This window comes from Triturus cristatus, chromosome 1_1, assembly GCF_964204655.1.
Source record: "Triturus cristatus chromosome 1_1, aTriCri1.1, whole genome shotgun sequence".
Classification (NCBI taxonomy): Eukaryota; Metazoa; Chordata; class Amphibia; order Caudata; family Salamandridae; genus Triturus; species Triturus cristatus.
The window spans coordinates 517,562,946-517,584,479 of NC_140579.1; positions in this window are offsets into that span (position 1 = coordinate 517,562,946).

The window sequence follows — 21,534 nt, forward strand, 5'->3', positions numbered from 1 at the left end:
TTTGTTTTATTATAGTATGGTATGAGGGGACCTCTATTGGTGGAAGACCATTCGTGGAGTAAAGTTCCCACTCGGGTGATGTGTCAAGTCCACTTGTGTCCCTAACCGGTGCGATCTCCATGTTCATGGTGACGCACTGTATATCACCATCAATCGAATCGGCAATGGGTTTATCAAGAGGATCACTGTGCCAAAAATAGGGTCCCTTATCCAGGATACTCTGTGCCTCTCTTCTTAACATTTGGGTAGGCAGGGGAAATTCTATTAGAGGCAATGGATCTGGTACTGTCATTGCAGCATCAGTGTAGTCAATTGTGCTGCCGGTGACATCAGCTGTGGCGAGGACTAATCTGGCGTTGAGTGGGGGAGCCTGAAGGAATGTTGAGAAGAGGGGGTGTCAGTAGCGACACCCACCCTGAGATGGAGACTGGCTTCTAAGTCAATGCCAACATTGCACCAAAGGCGTAACCCAGAGGAGCCATGAGGCCTGAACGCCCTCCAGAGCAGACCATTCCCCTGCAAAATAAATCAAACGCTGCATTCAAAAATAAGGTATGGTCCGATCTAGGGATATTGCTGACCAGCTGGGGCCTGGTTGACAGCCCCATAGCTGTTAACAGCTCTAGGATTGGCGCTAGGCCCGAAAGATCCGTGGGCATCATCTACTCTGGCCAAATGTCAACAGTACGGTTCCACTGAAGAGTCCTGATGAGTGGGGGAGTGAAGGACTTACCCGTCAAACAGCAGCATTGTTTAATAGCATTGCTTCTTTTTGTGTTTTCTCTAGGACGTCTTTGACAACGGCAGGTACTCTGGGGACCTCATCTTGGGTATTGACTTCCGCCTAGCCCAACAGTCCTCTAGAGCCTGGACCATGCCACAGCTTGACTTCTCATTCCTTTATGGCATAATTGACGTCATGGTCCAATCCCAGGCGCTAGAGACAGATGTTGTTTTGGTCCATGTCACTCACAGTCCCTACAAGGTTTGAAGCCTGTTCGCTTTGGGGAGGAGTGACATCCTGGTAGTGCACCGTAATGTAGTTTTGGGAAGACGAAAATGTTGAGTAATGATTTCCTGAGGAGGGCACAACTCCGGAATTGCGTTGAAGGCATGGAAAAAGGGGAACAGAAGTCAGGGCAGTAGTGGCTGGTGACATTTGAAAGTGGTGAGGTGTATACTTTCTGTCGGAGTGCACCTTGGCGAGCAAGCTCGAACATTTTAAGGGGGGTTCTGGGGGTTTCTGCCCCAGAGAAACTTTTGAAAAAGAGTGGGTAAATGGTGCATTTTCAAGCAAATTTGAGAAGCAGGAAGATTAATAAAGCTATTGTGAAAGTGCAGTTATTACATTAATAAAGGGATGTCCTATAACAACATGTAGATAGAAATGTTTCTGAAGGTAGACCCTGCCAGTGCCACGCACCTCTGAGCAATATACACGCTGTGTGCTTGCAGGGCCTAGCGTCAGAAAATTTCTATTATGTTTTTGAAGCTAGAGACTGCTAGAGAGGCGTACACACTATCAGCCAGGGGGCTCACCACAAAGACACTGTCATGGTGTGAGCTGCCACAGTGAGCTCAGGAGACGGCCTATTAACCTGCACTAATGGCGGGTGTGCTTCAGAAGTGTACTCACTAAACCTCACCTGTATTCTGTGACCCACACACTGACAGCCAGGGTGTTCACCACAAAGATGTGAAGTGAGCTACCACTGTGAGCTCAGGATCCCAGTATCCTTTCCCTTGCCAACCCTCTGCCTTGCTCTCCGTTGCCAGGTTCACACAAGCAGCCTCTCTTTCGCACTGCACTACTGGGTCAGGCAGCGGTGCCTGCAGCCAGCCCCACTGCTCCTCCCACCTTCTCTCTGTTTCCATCCCTTCCTCTCCTCCCCTGTTTGCTGCCAGTTACTATTCAACTAGTGCGCACACCCATACGTACACACACAGTTACAGCTGCTACAAGGGATGCCAGCTAGCAACACATCCATCACACACACGGGCACTGCACTTACAAACGGGCACAAGGCAAGAAGCAGCTGTGGCTCTCACACCTGCCCCCACTCCACGCTGCATGCTGTATGATCCGGAGGGGTGCACCGTAGCATCCCTGTCACTCGGGCTCTCACCACCCGCACGCACCCCAACCCCTGCGGCCACCTCCACCTGCCATGTCCAAAAGCCTGAAAAAGAAGAACCACTGGGCCAACAAAGTGCACGAATGGGTCCTAGCTAGGAACGGAGAGGGGGATCTGGGCTTTGAGATGAAATGGGGCGCGTGGAGAATGGGCAGTTCCCCAACATGTGCAAGGTAGGTGAAAACGGGCAAGGTGGCTTATCGGAATGGCATGTTAGTCCAGGAGGAGCTGCTGCTTGAGGTGAACGAGACCCCTCCCTGGCTGGCCTCACCACCAGGGACATCCTGGCCATGATCAGGCACTGTAAGGACCCCATCAGGTTGAAGTGTGTCAAACAAGAGAAGGCTGCTGACGTCTGTCCCGCCGCCTGGGATGCTGCGTGCTTGCTCTGCATGGCTCCTGCTCGCTGCGGCTCCTCGCCGCTGTGCCTCTCACTTAAGCACTGCAGGTTCACACTGGTGCAGTGGCAGCCGTACTTCAAGCAACTTTGTTTGGGTTCTTAAAGCACTTTTTAGAAGTGCGTGTAAGGAGGGGGCTGCGTGGAATTCCTCAGGTAAATGAGAGCAGGTGCAGTGGGGTGGAAAATTGGAAGTGCTGTGGGTGATGCGAAGTAAATCGAATGTGCATCAAAGGTGCATTGGGGTGCACAGTTCTTAGTGAGGAAGGAGTTAAAATGTGAGTCAGACCGCAGTCGCGGCCCGCAATACTCGGAGGATGGGGGGGTCGCACCGGGGCTAACACGGGGGGAGGTGTTGTGTTGTGCCTGTGACGCAACAGGCACGTTGCGTGAGGGTCAGGTGACCCTTGACTAAATAAATATGGTTCGCACGAACGTACGTCAGTTGGGCTACGGACTGCGATACCCACGAAACCCCACTCCTGTCTCCTGTGTTCATTTGAGGCCCGTAACGATCACCCGTTAGAGAATGGCATTTCATTCCTCCAAAGAGTTCAATCCATTTTCGATAGTCCGACATTTGAAAATCCATTTGCATTCGAGGCGGTTCAGGATTTGTTGTTGATTTCCACCTCTGTGACTTGGGAGCAGGCTGTCAATCACTTGCCAGGTGAAGTCTGTTTCTAAGTGTCCTTTTTCAATGAAATGTTGCACAAGTGGCGCTGTTGTAATCTTGCATTTGATTCTGCTCCTATGTTGGGCAATTCTGGATTTGATCTTTTGTGTGGTCTGGCCAATATACCTCAGTTTACAGGGACATTCAATGCAATAGATTACATTTTGTGAATTACAATTGGTGAAACATTGCAATATGTGTTTAGAGTTCTCAAATTCAAACAGTTTTGTGTTCTCTCTACAGACTACCCTCCACAGAATCACAGCCCAAAATGCTTTAATTGTTACTATCCTTCGATTACAAACCCCTAACATGCTTCTTGCATAAACTTTAAGCTCTACTATTTATTTACTTTAATTAATTCACTACCGATATATCCACTAGAGGCAGAATTACAACACACCTATTTTGAATCACTCAGCTGCAGGCTCCTTTAAACAATTAACTTCACGCGCGCTATTCTTTCACTAATTAGCTTTGCCCCGAGGCTCCCTCCAGCTGAGCCCTACTATAAAACACACAGGCAAGCAACGCTATTTCCGCATTCATCAGCCAGCCCCAACAGCTGCAGGACGTCTCTGACTGATCGGCCTCAGGCTCCCATTCACTGCCCTGTCGCCCCTCTAAAGAAGTAAGTTTTCTCCGGTCTCTTCCCCTGCGCTAATAATAACTTCACAGAGCACATTACCTATGGAGCTCATATTTCACATTTCTCTACATTTCAGAATTCTATTCTCCAGGCGGATCTATGTACTGCCAAGATGCTTGTTTTCAAATCATTAAGTAAGTTTCTCACTCATGTTTAAATCCCTCCCACCATTCATTTCCCAACTACAGGTAATTTTTCCACATTCTGGCTCTCGTTCAATAAAGCAGCCTTTGAAGCCCCCTGCCTCCCACTTTGGAGACTCTAGGAACTTTACGGGCAGTTTAACTTCAAAATAGTAAGTGTTTTTGCCCCTCATTTGACCTTAGACACCTCATGGTTCTTAGCCGGAATGCTTTCACATGTGCTCCTTGTTTCATCCACGTTTGACAGATTAATTCCGGCCCCCTTTTCCCTCACTTATCCCTGTACCACTGACAGCTTTTTAGAATAGAATTAAGCAAGTCACCCCTGTGCCTTCATTTCTTATAGTGCGCCGGATTCACTGCCAGTGCTAAGCCATCATAGCTCTTTAAAACCAAGTTTATTTAATTAGCTGCTTCATGTGACGGCTCCCAGCACCGGACTTCATCTAATTAGCACCACCCGTTACTCTTTTTGAAATGCCATGTCTTAGCTGGTTAAATCTAGCGCCTTGATAACTGCACGTTGTCATCCTTTAATTTAATTTAAACAAACACCCACTTTTGCAATTTTGCCCTCTCCTCCTTTGATTCATTTTTATGTGATTTTTAATGGACTCCAAGCTCTAATTCTTGATAATTTGTTTCAAACGCATGATTATAATGCCTGCCAAATGTAAGAATTATTTTCCTTTTTTTCCTTCTAGGGAGCTATTGTTGTATTTACTAGAATGTATGCAGTAATGTGTTTGTATACATATTCACAGGGTCTTAAAGAAATGTGTTCCCATTCCCCTTCCCCCTCTTTAATTTCAGCATGCTCACCACTGTCCTGAAGATGAACCCCAATAATTGGGTTCGAAACGCCGTCGACCACCCCACAACATGAATTCCTTATAAGTTGTAAAGATCAATTATGGAATTCAACTACTATATTGTAGTCAATGCGATGTCTTTTTAAAACTATCACTATTTCACACCACGCTTTCTTATTATGTGAGCATTCTAAAATTGACTTTGTTTAAATAAATACCTGTTTTCTTTTCACCTACATGACCCTTTATGTACTTTGTCTCCTGCTCCCTACGGAATTGATTTCACTTCTCTTAAAAAACAAGTGACCCTGCTTGGGTCACCTTTTCTATCGGACCCTTTTGGGCCATACTTGAACCATTGTTCTTAACTCTTCACACTACATTAAGAGCTATTGGCTCAAAAGACCCGCAACATAACTGGAGACGGGTCAAACGGAGCTCGGAAGTTGCCATAAAGTATAATAATTGGAAAGCACAATTACCTCACCAGGGATGGCCCTCGACCTATACAATTAGTGACTGGGAATCACTAGCACAAAAGTTACTCTCTGCCCTGGCTAGCAGTCGACAAGGCACTCTATACACAATGTTCACGGCTACTAAACCATGGTACACAAAAACCCTACGGATGTTGAAAAGATCACTGAGCAAAAAGGCACGATAACTCAAAACACAATAAAATTTCACCTTGCATACTGAGGTAGAAACTTTGAGCAGCCAGTATAAACAACACATCTGGCAAGCTAAGCAAAAAGATGAGGAATCACTCCAGGCTGAACTGTTCCTGGCAGGTTGAAACAAAAACTCAAAATGTTTCTGGATAATAATAAATCGGCTGAATAAGGCCTCAGGACCAACTATGACAATTGGAATTAATGTCACCAAAGAGAATTGAACAAAATACATCACTATTCTGTATAAAACCACAACCAAAATGCCCGACCAACACTTAGCCCCCAGCAATCAAATGTTAGCACAACAGAAATCCGTGCCAACGGATGCAAAACTTCACCAATATGTGACAAATTTCAATGCTACTAGAATAGCAATATTAATTCAGAAAAGCAGAGCTGACAGTGCCCCATGTTCTAACGGCATTGCAGCATCCGTTTACAAACATGATGCCAATTATTAGTCCGGAGCACTGGACAATTTGTTTAATAACTACATAATCAGTGAATCCGTTCCAACTTCCTGGGAGGGCTCAATTCTACATCCCATTTCTGAAAAAGGTCCTGTCTCGCTTCCCGACAGCTACCAGTGATTCTCACTGTTGGATGCTGAGGCAAAATACTTTGCGTCATTCCTTTTGGAGGATTTAGAAGAATGGGCAGCGCCAAACAACTTGCTATCTTTTAACCAAACGGGTTTTAGAACATTGCCTGGCACCATTGACAACCTTATGGCCATAAGGATGATTGTAGCAAAACAAATAAAGAAGAATGAACAGCTGTATTGCTGTTTGTAGACTTTAGTAAAGCATTTGACCATGTTAATCACCAACTACTGTGGTCCAAACTCATGTCTTGGCAAATTCTGGAACCATTACTACAAGGCATCCTGCTGCTCTACTCTAATAAATGGGCAGAGTCAAATTGGGATCCCACGCAGCTGTTTCCAATAAAACAAGCAACGAACAAGGAATTAGGTGGGAGTGCCTATTAGCACCAATTCTTTTAAAAAGCCTTATTGATTAACATGAAATAAATACAAAGGCCAGCCTGTACAAAATAAGAATATTAAACAGTAAAGTACAAAATCCAGCCAGCAATAGAAGACAAAGAGAAAAGCTATTTATATTTTATAACGGAAATAAGGGGAGTGTAGGGAGGGAGGGAGGAGGGAGGAAACACTGTTACAACTGAGGAACATGTTATATTGCAAAACTTTGATTATAAAACACAATCTAATATTAATTTAGGAAAACAATGTGCCAATAAGAAATCAGTGAAAAAAAACCCATAGAAAATAGAATGACTGGGGTTTAAAATTTTCAGCGCAAATAGGAGAACTTTTTACAGACTTATCCAAATATGATGTAAGTGGAACCCAGAAGAGATTTCTGTTGACAACTGGCTTACAGGAGGAGGCAAATACAATATATAGTCGATGGTAATGGCATAGACTATACCACCAATGTTGGAAGGAAAGTTTTAATTAGTATTTCCAACTAAGAGCAATCTGTTAGAAGGCAACAGCCAGCATAAGGTCAAATAGACCATGCTTATGAGTAGGGAGGTTCAGAGAGTCTGATAAACTCCCAGAAAACAGAGTGACAGTGGGAAAGGGAAGGTGTATCTTAAATATAAGGGAAATATAGTGCCACATTTTTCTCCAAAAAGAAATAACATTAGGGCAGAGAAAGAGAAGGTGTATTAAATCAGCCGAGGGGGATCTACATGTCCAACAGTTCGTGTTAGTAGAGTGTGAAAAAGTAGCAATAGATATAGGAGTAAAGTATAGTCTATGATATAGAAAAAACATAGATTGAGTGACAGAGGCAGATGTAGAGATTTTGAGAGATCGGCTCCAGAATTTATCCCAGAAGGTGATGCTCCATTCACAACCCAGATCAGATTCCCAGGCAAGTTCCACTTTACTTTTAGGTTGAGCGGGATCCGGAGACTAGGTGTGCCTATATATTACAGAGGCTTTAGGAAAGGTAACAAGAATCTTAAGAAGAGAATTCTCCTCAGAAGATAGGGGAATTGAGGGAAGAGAATAGAATATATCAAGAATGATTGCCATTAAAATGGAGAATCTATGCCAAAAAGAATGAGGACAGTTAAAAGTGAATTGGAACTGAGGGAATGAACAGGGGGCCATGCTGTCAAATAGGTACTTGACCCAAGCTATTCCTTTCAGTCCCCAGGATTTCAAAAAAAGGTCCTGTTATTAATGGTAATAAGGCAAGTGTGCCATAATGGTGAACTCAAAAAGGATTAATTATTGGTTGGATCAATTGTTTCAGTAAGGAAAAACTATGCTTAAATAGAGGAAGAGAAGTTTGAGGATTTTTGGCTGAAAAGCCCAGTACCTCCTTTATAGAAAAGGGTAGAAGTAAAGAGTGTTCAATACTAAGCCATAGAGGCGGAATGGGGGAGAGATCTGAGAAGAGCCATTGAGAGGCTTGACTGAGACAGAAGGATTTATGATAGTTTAGAAAATAAAGAAAATTAACACCTCCGTTGGATTTAGCCATCTGAAGAAGTGATAAAGGTGTTCTAGCTTTTTTGTTTTTTCAAAGAAATTTGGAGAGAAGAGAAGAGAATCTATCTTCTTAAAATAACAAGATGGAATAGGAATAGGAGGCATAGAAAAAATATTAAGCAGAATCGGAGTAATCATCATTTTAATGGAATCAAGTCGACCCCACCACGAGAGAAATAGGGGATTCCTGGAGGAAATCAATTTGTCAATGCAAGACAGAGCTTCTTTTATATTTAGTTTGACCAAGGAATTGATGGAGTTGGAAAACCATATTCCTAGATACTTCATTTTTTTTTATCTATTCCACGAGAACCACGTTGAAGAAAACGAATGTTGAGTGCAGAATTTCGTAAGAGGAAGAATTTCTGTTTTAGCAGAATTAATCTTATAACCAGAGACCAGGGACCAAGAAGACATTTCTTATAATAAGGAAGGAAGATACTTCGGTGTTGGAGATAAAAAGTAAGATGTCATCTGCATGGGCAGAAAGTTCCAAATTGTAAAGGAACGTAGGAGGAAGTACAACCATTAACTAGCACCAAAGATCTGGGGGCAGAAAATAACAAGGAGATAAGAGAGGTTATCTTGGGACCGAAACCATGCCAATTACGAGTTTCAACTAAAAGAGACCAATCTACCCTATCGAACGCTTTGTCAGCATCAACGGATATTATCGCTAGGGAAGTGGAAAGGGAAGGAATTTTGTTTAGGTCATTAAGGAAGAGGCGAGAATTGTCCGAGGTTAGTCTACCCTTGACAAAGCCACACTGCGCTTTACCATCCAAGTGGGGCAAAAGGGGTTCTAGTCTTAGAGGAAGTAATTTGGCGAATATTTTGTAGTCGACATTGACCAGGGATATATGATGGTAATTTTTACAATATATAGGGTTTCGGCCTTCTTTGTGAATTGAACAAATTGTTGCTTCTTGAAAGGTACCGCTTGTTTCGCCGGAAAGAAAAAATGAGTGGAAGAGGTGTAAAAGTTTGGGGAGCAATATAGAAGAACAATCTTAATAGAATTCCACTGTAAAACTGTCTGAGTTTTACCTTTCTTCAGATTTGTTAAGGCACTGGAGATTTCTTCAAGGGATAGATACGATTCAAGTGTAGAGAAATTGAGATGACCATTAGAAGGAGTAGGGATGTGATTGAGATAAGATTGGATAAGAGGGATAGTAGGAAGGTATTCTAGAGTATTTAAGTCTTTATAAAATTACATAAATTCACAGAGAATGTCCTTATCTTTATGGATAAGCTTCCCATACGAAGAATAAATAGTCAATTAAAATGCGATCCTTCCGGAACTTAAGGTAATTAGCCAGAAGTTTACCATAGCTAGCACTGCTCAAGAGAAGTATAGAAGATGCATTATCCGTGGTGGCTTTATTAAATGTTATTGTAGCATGAACGAGTTCTTAAATAATAGAATCCGACGGTGAGGTATAACATTTATGTTCCAGGGATTTAATCTGTGCAAGCCTAGATTTGTGGTGTTGAAGGAATCATTTCTTTTTTTTGGAGACAAAGTCTACAATGAAGCCTTGGGCATTAGCTTTAAAGGAGTCCCATATTATATGAGAGGGAGTATTGGGGTTATTATTCAGTACAAAAAACTCAGTAGCAAAGGAGGTAAAAGAAGAAGAGAATAGAGGGTCCAGCAAAAGAGAATTATTGAAGCACCAGCTAGAAGACCTGGGATGCGGGGGGAGCAGAGCAAAATCAGAAACAACTGGAGCATGATCAGAGATGACAATAGGTTCAATTGAGGAAGAAATAAGATTTTGAAATAAGAATGTGAAAGAAAGATGTAATCTAATCGGAAAAGAGAATTATGAGGAGGAGAGAAAAAAGAAATCAATAGTGTCAGGGTGGGAGAGTCTCCAAGCATCAACAAGATGAGACTGGGAAATTTAATTAAGAAATTGCTTATGGGTTTTATGAGGAATAAAGCGTACCTGGGACTGGCGGTCAATAAAGGGGTCAAAAACCTGATTGCAGTCTCCTCCTACAATAAAGAGATCATCGCTAAACTGAATACATTTGTGTGTAATAGTAGGCCAAAAAGTATAGTCCGGTTGAGTAGGCCCATAAACATTAACCACAGTTAGAGATATTATTAAGCAATTTGGCTAACAACCATCTACCCTCTGTATCAATTCCTTGTGAAATAACTTTACATTTCAATTTTTTATGACACAGAATGATGACACCATTTTTTTTAGAGGAGTGTGTCAAGTGACAACTGTAATACGTACCTCCACAGGGAAACAGTAGGGAGAGATGAGAGACGGCAACGGACAACAAGGACAGCACACCTTACAAAGGGCAACGCACCACATTGGGATGTCACTTAAACATAGGCAGGAGTGGGAACATGAGGCAGGTACAAAAGAGTCCAATGAACCTGAAAAAGAATCAAAAGGTTATGAAAACAAAAAAGGACGATGGAACTAAATAACCTGCATTCAATAAAAGCAGAATCGAAGACATGGTCATTACAGAGGAACCATTAAAGTCAAGTATTAGGAGGAGGACCAGTGATCTCCATAGAGGAAGTAGAATGGGAATGGATGAATTTTCTGAGATCTGCAGGATCCTCAAATGTAGAAGTTTTGTTCAAAAAGGTGACCTTAAATCAGCACGGGTGGAATAAACCAAATCAAGCACATAGAGAATGAAGAGCGGGACGGCGATCGAAGAATTACTTTTGTCGTTTAGCTGTGGCTGTGGAGACATCTTGAGAAATAAACAATGTTGAGCCATGCCAACTCAACTGTTTCTTGGTTTTTGCTGCATTGAGAACTTGTAGCAGATCCGTGAATTGTAGAAATAGGATAATTACTCCACGGGGTTTAGATGGGGCAGATGAGGAAGACAAACGTGGACCCAGTCCATGTGCCCGTTGAATATTTAATTTGAAAGAAGCAGGAAGGCCCAGGAGCTGTGGAAGAAAAGTGGTGAAGTACGTAACCGGATCATCGCCCTCAAGACCTTTGGGAAGTCCATACAAGCGTAGATTATTATGACGATTTCTGTTTTCGAGATCTTCAGTTGATCTTCTTAGTTGCAGATCCTCTTTCTCCAACATTGAGATTCTGGAAGATGAGTGCTGTACGTCGCTAATTTGTTGTTCCACCACAGAAAGGCAGGAGTCCATAGACTACCTTTTATTATCCAAAGTCTGCAGATGAGTTTGTTTCCTCAACAAATGGTCTTAAAGCGCGAATTTCCTCCAAAACAGTATCCAAAGAGACGGGAGAAACTGATTTTGGAGGAGAGGGAGGATCCTGTTTAACTCTCTTGATGGAAGTTGAAGGTAATTGCGACTTAGACGCCAAGATCATCAAATCTGTAGGGCCAGGGTACACCGTTTGCGCCAAGTCCTTAGAAGGCTGAGTGGAATTATTGGGAATTGCAGAATAAGCTGGACAAGACACTGGTTCGGAGGACTTAAGTTCTTTGGAGGACTGAAGTAAACTTTTGCTCCTACCCATGAAATATCACAGCCAGGACCCAAGAGAAGGCTTGTCTAATGACACACAAATAATTTGACATAAAATACTCCACACCTGTTCAATATTGTGATGAATAATTGGACTTCCCAATATAGATATACTACTCGGCTGAAAAAGATGCGACAGAGATCGTAGAAAAGATTGAAAAATTGCATTTCCAAGTGCAATATATTGAAAATTGAGGAGAAGTGAAGAAAATCAGGAAACAAAATGGCGACGTCTAAAGCAGCTGAAAAGTCACCTGAAGAAGACTGTTCTTAATACAGAAACATGGATGCACGGCAAAGGTATACTCTTATAGAGACTTATAGAGAAGGTGATACGATTCAAGGAAATAACCACATATTGGTGAAAGCGGCGTTAAAACCGCCAAAATTACATCTGCACAGTCCGATACAGCGCGGAGCTCCAAGCAGGGCCGGATTGGCTACCAGGTGTTTTGGTGTGCTGCCAAGCTGGTGGCTGATTTCGTTGACGGGGACCTGCGTGTACTTAAAACCATTTGTTTTGCTTTGTTTATTTAAAAGCACATGCAGGTCCCCATCAACGAAATCAGCACCCACCGCAGTGAAATCATCCTCCAGCTTGGCAGCACACCAAAATACCCGGTAGCCTGTCCGGCCCTGGCTCCTAGGTCATGTGGTCATCTTAGGTCACGTCGCACGCGACCTCCAGCACCAATTCTTTTTAAATTGTATATGAGGAACCTGGTACCCGCATTAAATCAAGCAATCAGTCATGCACCGAAATTAGCGAATCAACATATCACTTTGCTTCTCTATGCGGATGATGTTGTCCTTTTAAGCCAAACTCCGATAGGGCTCCAAAGACTGTTACATGTTTTACACAAGCACTGCTGTGCAAATGTGTAGGAGAGTAGGGTCTGCTATCCTATGGTCACCCCAGATTTTTGCTTTTTGTTTCACTGGTTTTTGACATATTGAGGCTGTGGGCCTGCTAATCAGACCCCCAGCCTGCTGTTCTCTCTACTAAATTGACACTATGCACCCTAGGTGCATAACCAATTGGAAGTGGATCACCCTGTGAGCCCCTGTACCAGTGTACACTAGGTACCCAGGGCATTGGTGTATCTAAGGCCTACCAGGGGCTGAAGCATGTATTATGCCACCCCTGGCCTAACAAATTTGACACAACTGGCTGATCACTCAGCTGGGGTAAGTTGGTGTAACCACCTCTTACTTAGGTGTAGTATACCTATACCTAACCTTAAATGGGACACATGTTAACCTATAAGTCACTCCTATGGCAGGCCTTAACAATCCTGAAGGCAGAGTGCTTGGTTCCATGTGAGATGGTGCTCTGGCATGAGCTGAGCCTGTCTGCAGTGGTCGGAACAACTTCCTTCTACCGTTTCCAGATATCGTCATACCATATACTCTTAAGTGCATTATGAACCTCGCAGTTAAATGCTATCTTTGGTTTGGCTTTATCAAAACATGTCGAATAAGGTGTCATACGAATTGGAATACTAACCCCTCGCCAATTCTGGCGACGGGGTTAGCATTCCACCCTTCTAGAGGGACACGACATGTACAGTACCTGAAACCCGGGTAAAATCAGACATAGCCTCAGCTCCACAAAATGGATGCTGCCACCACAGACACAAGTCTGCCCTCCTGCAGCTGGGAGTCCTTCCAGCTTGGGAGACGTGGACAAAGGGTTTCCTGCCAGGGGAGGTGTGAGCACCACCCCAGACAGGATTTTGTGTATTGGTCAGGTAGGGCTTGAAAGGAATCAGACATGCCTGAGGCTCACAAGGAGCCTCGGTGCATATGCCAGTTCAAACCGGTCCTGGGGCACACCAGCCCCGGACCTGGGGCGAGCTGGACAAAGGATTGGGGGTGTAACCACCCCCCTTCCTGGTCCCACCCTTAGGGAGGGACCTAGCAGGTAGTCCGGCCCCTAGAATCCGCTTAAAGGTAGGAGCTGTGTCCTAAGACTTCAGACATCCTGGAATCAACTTAACCACAAGAAGAAGACTGGAACTTCGCCACTCTGCTGCACAGAGGACAGAAGGAAATCTCCCCTATGGTCAGGGAGTGACCATCTTGCTAACGCAAGCACCAACCAGCTATTCGACGTCTGCTTTGCTGCCGCCTCCTGCCTGAGCCCAGAGCCCAACAAGACCTGGCCCACCAGACCTCTCACAGCCCGATCCACAGTCCCTGCAAAGAAGGAACCCGTGGAGGCACCGAGACACGTGGAGCCTGCCATCTTGGAAGACCGACAACAAGCTGCAAGCGCAACGACAGAGGCTCCCTCCAAGTTGTGCTTTGGGTCCTGAGAAGCCCAACTACCGAGCAGCATCTGCACCAAAGGTGAGCCCTCCAGAATCTCCACGATCTGCGTGGGGCCCCTCTGCACTTTGCATCTCGACGCGCCTGCCCGGTCCCTGGCCCGTTGGCTAGTGGCCATTTTGGCGACCTAACTTGAAATCAACGACGCTGGTCTGGTTGCTCCAGACTGGCCCCAGCTGCTCTCCAAAGGAGCAGCCCCTCTGACCTTGCTGGTCAGAACAATCAGCTTACTTCTCTTTCCACGACTCCTGCCTTTGCCAAGGCTTGTTTGCTTCTTTCGAGTCGCCGACACCGCCGACAGCGAGAGCCTGCGTGGGCAGCTCGTGACTCGACTCCTGGACGTCGTCGACCTTCAGGGACCACGTGGCTGTGGAGACAAGCTACACCTAACCACCTGTTTGCACCCGACATCGCCTGGTACCTACCTGGTGCCACGCCGGTCACTGGCTAGTGACTGTGAACACTGTCCCCTCTGCTTTCAGGTCTTCTACAACTCCAATCCACCCTTGGATCCAACGCATCTCTTCTGGACCGACCGCCTGCAGCATCTTTGTCATCAGGCTCCATTGAATCGATAGAAGAAACCCGACGCACTTCGAGACCTATGCACCCGCTTCCTGTGGGTGAGGTAAAGCTGGCACTCCGGTGCCCAAGTGTAGAGAAACGTCTCTAGTGTCTGTGTTTTGAATCTTAAGATCGTAGTCCATCCAGAAGACCCTTTCTGCAGTAACTTTTAAACTTTTACGCACCCATTGAAAACCTATGGGAGCCCGCGTGTAACTTTCCTCACTGCACACGCGACCCGTGGACCTCCTGGTCACTAACTGAAGTTAGCTCCTTGTAGGCCCAGCGATTCTAGAGGCCCTAGGCCTTTTCCCTTTCCTGTTCGTGGTACTTATACCACTATTTTAGTATATGGTTTGAGTGGCCACCAGGGCCCATCCATATAAAGTGCAACTTCTGTATATTATAACGTTGTCTTGTTTAACGATTTGTGCTCCTGTGCTCATAAAGAGTCTAGGGGATACTTTGAGTAATAAATACATATATATTTTGAATATATATCTGTGTGGTGTCCTTTCATTGGTATAAAGGGGGTTACATTTGGTAAAGCAGCCTGCTTAACACGCTTTAACGAGTTTAGCCTCAAAGACTGCTTAGCCTACGCTACCACTAGGGCAGCTAGTCCGAAAAGGTTGACTTACAACCACACCATAAGGGTTGCTTGGCATGGTACAAGGTGGTCACTTTAACTAGTGAACATCATATACCAGGCCAACTTCTCACATTGGTGAGAAGCGGTTGGATTTGAGCTTGCTGTGTTTTACCTCTGTAATCTCTTTGTTACCAATTGAAAGATCATACAGGTACCTTTAGGTACATATAAAACAAGATAGATATACTTAAGTTCTACTGAACTTAGTTGTTGTAGTGCAAAGGGAGTAGCACACCCTGACTACAACTACTAGATAGGTTTAGTAGGAAAACCCAAGTGTAGGTAGATTGCAACACATCCACCCACACTTAAGAGCAATGGCTGGGGCAGAGGGGTCCAATGTACCCATCTCTGTTGAGTGACCCCCAGAGGGCACCATCCATCTTTGCTACCCTAAACCAAAATGAGCTCAGGCAGCTGGCAAATATCAGGGGCCTTAAACAGCCCAAGAACCCTACCTCTGCTGAACTCAGAGAGCTTTTACAAGCTGACGAAGATCAGAAAGCTCTCAAGAAATCTTCCCAGTTAGGCCCCTTAGGGACTGGAACAGGAGGCCCCCCTTCTGAAGATGCTACTGAGGTACCCCTTTCCAATAGTCACCCCTTAGATGAGAATCATACTACAGAGGATGAAAGTGATAAGGGTACTGAGACAGAAGGTAGTGGGGATGAAGGGAGAACTAGCCCAGTGCCAAGTGTTATACGTGGCCCAGCTAACCTAAGGCTACTGGGGACTGACAATGGGGTCACCCCATTGGATCTCCCTAGCGGACTTAACCAGGGGTTTGGGAGGCAAAGGAATCACTCAGGTGAATCTAATGCTTCTCATGCCTCTAGAGGCTCTCCAGGTCACTCCAGAAGAAGGATGACCACCCCTCAGAGGGGGGAACATGAGGCCAGAATGCAGGAAGCTCAGCTGAGAATCAGGAGACAGGAGCTAGAAGTAGCTCTGATGGAAGAGAAACTGAGTAAGGCTAGGCAACCTAGAGAGAGTGGGTCTATACCCACTGGTGGCAGCATTGTCCCTAAGGACAAAGATAGGGTCTTTGACAATAGGAACCTGTCCAAGGTTGTGCACCCCTACAAAAGTGGGGATGACATCCACAAATGGATGACTGCTCTTGAGAGAGCCTGCAAAGTGCAGCAGGTTCCTGAAGACCAGTGGGCAGCAATCTTATGGCTCTCCTTTGAAGGAAGAGGCAGAGATAGACTCCTCACTGTTAGGGAGGAGGATGTCAAAAACTACAGAGCCCTGAAGAGTGTCCTAGTTGATGGGTTAGGCTTAACCACTGAACAGTACAGGTTAATGTTCAGAGACACCCAGAAGACACAGACTCAGGACTGGTCTGAATACATTGAATGTGCCACTAAGGCTTTGGAGGGTTGGTTGCTGGGAAGTAAGGTATCTGATTATACAGGATTGTACAATTTGATGATGAGAGAACAGATTTTAAATAACTGTCAAAACCAGCAACGGCATCAACACTTGGTTGACTCAGATCTGACCTCTCCCCAAGAATTGGGAAAGAAGGCAGACAAATGGGTCAGAACCAGGGTTAAGCAAAAGAACCAGAACCAGGGCCAAGGGGGTGATCAGAAGAAAACAGACCAAAAAGGTGGAGATCAGAAATCTAAAGACCAGAAGTCTTCAACAGGGCCCCAAACTAGTACTAACGAGGGTGGGTCCCAGCCTAAAGGGAAGAAGAAAGAATGTCCAAAGAAACCCTGGTGCAAATCTTGCAAGAATACAACTCACTGGACTAGTGATTGTAAGAAGGGTGGAGCCCCCAACACTGTTGCCCCTAAGGCACCTGCTCCCAGTACTACTGTTAGCAGTGTTGGTCCCCAGACAAAGGGTGTAGTGGGAATCACTATGGGAACTGAAGGAGATTCTGACTTAGACAGAACCCTGACACAGGCAGTCTTGATCTGTGATGGGGACATGGACTTGTCCCTGACTGTGAGCCCCAGTAATCTGGGCAAGTACAGACAGACTCCTTTAATTAATGAAAAAGTGGCTCAAGCCTACAGGGACACATGTGCCAGTGTCACTATGGTGACACCAGGCTTTGTGGATCCTGGACAGTACATACCAGGTGAGAACTACCTGGTGACCAATGCCAGCAATGCCACTACTTCACATAGTGTGGCAGTTGTTAACTTCTCATGGGGAGGGGTAACTGGCCTCAAAAGGGTTGTGGTTAGTGCAGACCTCCCAGTAGAATGTTTGTTGGGCAATGACCTAGAGAGTTCTCTATGGTCAGAAGTGGAGTACAGGACACATGCAGAGATGTTAGGTATATCACCACATGTCCTTGCTGTGACCAGGTCACAGGCCAAAAAGTGCCTTACTGAACCACAGGTCTTGGATCCTGGAACAATGGACCAAGCACCTACCAAGAAGAAGAACAGGAGGGTTAAGGCTGTGCCTTCCCCCCTGCCTCCAAGTGATGATCAGCCTTCCCAGGAAGATGATCTAGAGAACCCTGAAGGAACTGTTCCTGAAGAGCTTGAACCTGACCAGGTTGAGTTTCTGGGGACAGGGGGACCTTCCAGGGCTGACTTGGGGCAGGCTCAGTTATCCTGTCCCTCTCTTGAACCCCTCAGACAGCTGGCTGCTGCTGAGGCTGCTGGGAATGCTCAAGGTACACATAAAGTATATTGGGATGATGGGCTCCTTTATTCAGAGGCTAGAGACCCAAAACCTGGTGCAACCAGGAGGTTGGTTATACCTCTGCAATTTAGGGGCTTCCTTCTTACCTTGGCCCATGATATTCCTCTAGCAGGACACTTAGGCCAGAACAAGACTTGGGACAGGCTTGTCCCTCACTTTCACTGGCCTCACATGAATGAAGATACAAAGGAGTTTTGTCGCTCCTGTGTGACCTGCCAAGCCAGTGGCAAATCAGGTGGCACAACAAAGGCCCCCCTAATACCCCTACCTGTGGTGGGGGTTCCCTTTGAAAGAGTGGGAATAGATATAGTGGGTCCCATGGATCCTCCCACTGCATCTGGGCACAGATTTATACTGGTGGTAGTGGATCATGCCACCAGGTATCCAGAGGCAATTCCCCTTAGGACCACTACAGCTCCTGTTGTGGCCAGGGCCCTGCTGGGAGTATTCTCCAGAGTGGGGTTTCCTAAGGAGGTGGTTTCTGACAGAGGTACCAACTTCATGTCAGGATACTTGACAGCTATGTGGAAGGAATGTGGTGTCAACTACAAGTTCACCACTCCTTATCACCCACTATGCAATGGGCTTGTTGAGAGATTCAACAAGACCCTAAAGGGTATGATCAAAGGATTACCTGAAAAGCTCAGGCGAAGATGGGACATCCTTCTACCCTGCCTTATGTTTGCTTACAGAGAGGTCCCACAAAAAGGAGTTGGCTACAGCCCCTTTGAATTGTTGTTTGGGCACCCTGTGAGAGGCCCACTGTGTTTAGTGAAGGAAGGATGGGAGTTACCTCTCAAAAAGCCTAAACAAGACATAGTGGACTATGTACTTGGTCTCCGCTCCAGGATGGCTGAGTATATGGAGAAGGCATCCAAAAACTTTGAGGCAAGCCAGGCCTTGGCATGACCAAAAGGCTGTCTTGGTTGAGTTTCAGCCAGGACAGAAGGTATGGGTGTTGGAGCCAGTGGCCCCAGCAGCACTCCAAGACAAATGGTCTGGACCCCATACAATCCTGGAGAAGAAGGGAGAGGTTACCTACTTGGTGGACCTAGGAACTCCCAGGAGTCCCCACAGGGTACTCCATGTTAACAGGTTAAAAGCATATGTTGACAGGGCAGACATGGGCTTGCTCATGGCTACAGATGAGGGACAGGAGGAAGAGAGCGACCCTCTTCCAGACCTGTTGTCTCAGAACCCTGAAGATGGTTCAGTTGAAGGAGTGACCCTTGGAGGCAACCTCACTGAGCATCAGCAGATTGAATGTAGACAGGTTCTACAATCATTTCAACACATGTCTTCATTGATACCTAGTCAAACTGACTGGTGTACCCATGTGGTGGACACTGGTGACAGTCTGCCTGTGAAGAACAAACTTTACAGACAACCTGACCACGTCAGGGACTGTATAAAGGCTGAGGTACACAAAATGCTGGAATTGGGTGTCATTGAACCCTCAGAGAGCCCCTGGGCTAGCCCAGTGGTTCTGGTCCCCAAACCTCACACCAAAGATGGCAAGAGAGAGATGAGGTTCTGTGTGGATTTCAGAGGACTCAATGCTGTCACTAGGACAGATGCACATCCTATTCCAAGGGCAGATGAGCTCATAGATAAACTGGCTTCTGCTAAGTTTCTGAGCACATTTGACTTGACAGCTGGCTATTGGCAAATCAGATTAGCTGAGGAGTCTAAGGCCAAAACAGCATTCTCAACCCCAGGTGGGCATTATCGATTTTTGGTGATACCCTTTGGTCTGAAGAATGCACCTGCCACCTTCCAAAGGTTGGTGAATCAAGTCCTTACTGGGTTGGATGACTTTTGTGCAGCATATCTTGATGACATTGCTGTCTTTAGCTCCAACTGGTGGGATCACCTGGTCCACCTGAAGAAGGTACTTGAGGCTCTGCAAAAGGCAGTCCTCACTATCAAGGCTACTAAGTGCCAGATAGGGCAGAGTAAGGTTGTGTATTTGGGCCACCTTGTAGGTGGAGGCCAAGTTCAACCACTGGAGAGTAAGATACAATCCTTCAAGGACTGGTCCCCTCCAACCACCCAGACTCAAGTTCGAGCTTTCTTGGGCTTGACTGGGTACTACAGGAAGTTTTTTAAGAACTATGGGTCCATTGTGACTCCTCTTAATGATCTGACATCCAAGAAGATGCCCAAAAAGGTTCAGTGGACAGTAAGCTGTCAAAAGGCATTTGATGACCTGAAGAAGGCCATGTGCTCTGCACCTATCCTGAAAAGTCCTGACTACTCCAAAGAGTTTATTGTCCAAACAGATGCTTCTGAGTTGGGTGTGGGAGCTGTGCTGTCACAACTTAATGTAGATGGTCAAGACCAACCCATTGCTTTTATTAGCAGAAGGTTGACCCCCAGAGAGAAGAATTGGTCAGCTATTGAGAGGGAGGCCTTTGCTGTGGTGTGGGCCCTGAAGAAGCTGAGGCCATACTTGTTTGGCACTCACTTCAAGATTCAGACCGACCATAAGCCCCTCTTGTGGCTAAATCAGATGAAGGGTGAAAACCCCAAACTGCTTAGGTGGTCCATTTCCCTACAGGTGATGGACTTTACAGTAGAGCACCGGCCAGGTACAGACCATGGGAATGCAGATGGTCTCTCCAGGTACTTCCACTTAGGACATGAAGACGAGACTGGTCAAGGCTAGTTTAATGACCCTGCGTTTGGGGGGGGGGGTTGTGTAGGAGAGTAGGGTCTGCTATCCTATGGTCACCCCAAATTTTTGCTTTTTGCTTCACTGGTTTTTGACAAATTGAGGCTGTGGGCCTGCTAATCAGACCCCCAGCCTGCTGTTCTCTCTACTAAATTGACACTATACACCCTAGGTGCATAACCAATTGGAAGTGGATCACCCTGTGAGCCCCTGTACCAGTGTACACTAGGTACCCAGGGCATTGGTGTATCTAAGGCCTACCAGGGGCTGAAGCATGTATTATGCCACCCCTTGCCTGGCCTAACAAATTTGACACAACTGGCTGATCACTCAGCTGGGGTAAGTTGGTGTAACCACCTCTTATTTAGGTGTAGTATACCTATACCTAACCTTAAATGGGACACATGTTAACCTATAAGTCACTCCTATGGCAGGCCTTAACAATCCTGAAGGCAGAGTGCTTGGTTCCATGTGAGATGGTGCTCTGGCATGAGCTGAGCCTGTCTGCAGTGGTCGGAACAACTTCCTTCTACCGTTTCCAGATATCGTCATACCATATACTCTTCAGTGCATTATGAACCTCGCGGTTAAATGCTATCTTTGGTTTGGCTTTATCAAAACATGTCGAGTAAGGTGTCATACGAATTGGAATACTAACCCCTCGCCAATTCTGGCGAGGGGTTAGTATTCCACCCTTCTAGAGGGACACGACATGTACAGTACCTGAAACCCGGGTAAAATCAGACATAGCCTCAGATCCACAAAATGGATGCTGCCACCACAGACACAAGTCTGCCCTCCTGCTGCTGGGAGTCCTTCCAGCTTGGGAGACGTGGACAAAGGGTTTCCTGCCAGGGGAGGTGCGAGCACCACCCCAGACAGGATTTTGTGTATTGGTCAGGTAGGGCTTGAAAGGAATCAGACATGCCTGAGGCTCACAAGGAGCCTCGGTGCATATGCCAGTTCAAACCAGTCCTGGGGCACACCAGCCCCGGACCTGGGGCGAGCTGGACAAAGGATTGGGGGTGTAACCACCCCCCTTCCTGGTCCCACCCTTAGGGAGGGACCTAGCAGGTAGTCCGGCCCCTAGAATCCGCTTAAAGGTAGGAGCTGTGT